Source organism: Schistocerca piceifrons, chromosome 10 (assembly GCF_021461385.2).
Source record: "Schistocerca piceifrons isolate TAMUIC-IGC-003096 chromosome 10, iqSchPice1.1, whole genome shotgun sequence".
Taxonomy (NCBI): Eukaryota; Metazoa; Arthropoda; class Insecta; order Orthoptera; family Acrididae; genus Schistocerca; species Schistocerca piceifrons.
Genome location: NC_060147.1, coordinates 51,616,403 through 51,618,858, shown reverse-complemented (window position 1 = coordinate 51,618,858; position 2,456 = coordinate 51,616,403). Strand labels below are relative to the sequence as shown.

The following is a 2,456-nucleotide window of genomic DNA, read 5'->3' as shown; positions in this document are numbered from 1 at the left end:
GAGTGTATTTCACAATTCGCCACGAACTATCAGGTCATGCCTCCTTTGTTCAACTACTGGTTAGACTTTAACAGATTAAAACACTCCATCTACAGGCCACAAGTGGCCAATCGAGATCATCCGACCACCGTGTCATCCTCATGGATGCGGATACGAGGGGCGTGGGGTCAGCACACCGCTCTCCCGGTCATTATGATGGTATTCTTGACCGACGCCGCTACTGTTCGGTCGAGTAGCTCCTCAATTGGCATCTCGAGGCCGAGCGCACGTCGAAAAATGGCAACAGCGCGTGGCGGCTTGGATGGTCACCCATCCAAGTGCTGACCACGCCCGACAGCGCTTAACTTCGGTGATCTCGCGGGAACCGGTGTAGCCACTGCGGCAAGGCCGTTCCCCATTTGGGGAAGATAATTTCGCTTAGGCACCACCGCCTTGAGGGCACAACAGTATGGGCAAGATGTCATGATTGGGTACTGCGAGAACCTTTGTCCACGCATCATATTATACGAGAGAAGCAGCAGTCTCGCCATGCCAGGTGATCGCCCAGAATGATATTGCAGAGGACCAGAATACCAGAGGCATTCGTTGACAGGGACCCCTGATGAGGGGGTCGCTGATGACGTCGCTGATCCTCGTATATGAGCGAGGCAAACGAAGTCCCAGGTCCTGACGACTTTCCGCTGAAGTTTTACTGCACATTCCAAGACATCATGGCTTCAGGCTGGACTGCAATGTATGAAGAACTGATGAAACTCGGCCCGGTCCCCAAACCATCGGGACGTCGGGGACATTATCAGCTGCTGACCATGTTAAATTGCGACTTTTCGGGATCTTTACCCGGATTCTTGCCGCTCGCCTTCGGCGCGTCGTCCCTCAGACCACCTCTGTGGATCAAACGCACTTTGGTGTTGAGAGTAACATTGAGACAGCGCTTAGCGATTACCGTGACTTCATAGCTCTGGCTGCAACCTGACTCAGTCACGGTGCTTTAGTGACAGCGATCATGCGTTTGATAGAGACATGACTTTCTAGAAAATGTAATCCGGCAGATGGCCTGCCGCAAACATTTACACACGTCGTCTTACGGCTTACCTGAGATGCCACATCGCGAGTGTTGGTCAATGGCCGTATGGCGGGCCATATTAATATCATGCGATCAGTCCATCAGAGATGACGAATGTCGATGCTCCTTCACGCCATCGCCGTTGAGACGCTGCTACACAGTTTGAGGAGCCGGCTCACAGGGATAACAATGAGGGGGAATGCTTTCTGCTGTCCTTATGCAGATGACGCGGTGTTCTCGGTTCTAACGGAGGATGAAGTGCGAGGGTCACTGGCATGTATCAACCAGTACGGGACTGCTGCGGGAAGCCATGTGAACCTGACGAAATCTGGTTCTATGTTCGTCAGTAGAGGTCTTCCAGCAGAAAGTGTGGCTCCATTGCCATTAGTGGACAAGCTCAAATGTCTGTGGATCACCTTCACGCGTGATACACAGCGCACGATCTCATTCAACTATAAACGCCTGCTTCAAGCTATCTGCAGGAACGTTCGTGGTGACCTCTTGAGGGCATTAGACATGTTACAAAGGTTGGATCTTCTTAACAGTCTCCTGGCTCCGCCACTACACCATTTGGCACAGATTTTACCGATGCCAAAGGCAATGGCACACAGACTGGAGGCGGCGATCAGCTATTTTGTGAGCGCGGATCTTCAACGTCAGCTACGACATGCTGGCACTTCCTCCGCGACATGGCAGCCTCGGCCTTGTCCACGCGAGAGCAGCTGCCCTTTATGTAAGTAGGATGGTTAAATGGTGGACCTGCCGCCGGACGGGATTATCGGAAAGCCTGATTGACGAACTGGCCCCTCCCTCTCCAGTGGCACCTGTTGCAGTAGCCCATATTTGTTCCTCTCTCTCCTATGACAGGACCTTTTTCATCGAATACAGTTACGTCCACGCCGACTTGCCTAGTACCAGGAATCCTACGGTACGTGATGTTTACCGCCTAATGATGAGAAATCATACTAGGAATCAGAATGAGATTTTCACTCTGCAGCGGAGTGTGCGCTGATATGAAACTTCCTGGCAGATTAAAACTGTATGCCCGACCGAGACTCGAACTCGGGACCTTTGCCTTTCGCGGGCAAGTGCTCTACCAACCGAGCTACCCTAGCACGACTCACGCCCCGTCCTCACAGCTTTACTTCTGCCAGTACCTCACCTCCTACCTTCCAAACTGGCAAGGTACTGGCAGATGAAAAGCTGTGAGGACGGGGCGTGAGTCGTGCTTGGGTAGCTCAGTTGGTACAGCACTTGCCCGCGAAAGGCAAAGGTCCCGACTTCGAGTCTCGGTCCGGCACACAGTTTTAATCTGCCAGGAAGTTTCATATCAGCGCACACTCCGCTGCAGAGTGAAAATCTCATTCTGGAAGCATCCCCCAGGCTGTGGCGA

At 52.6% G+C, this 2,456-nt stretch overlaps 1 pseudogene; it reads right to left on the bottom strand.

The window, feature by feature from the left end:
* Positions 1 to 277: 277 nt before the first annotated feature.
* Positions 278 to 395, bottom strand: LOC124719244 (annotated as a pseudogene).
* Positions 396 to 2,456: the final 2,061 nt, after the last annotated feature.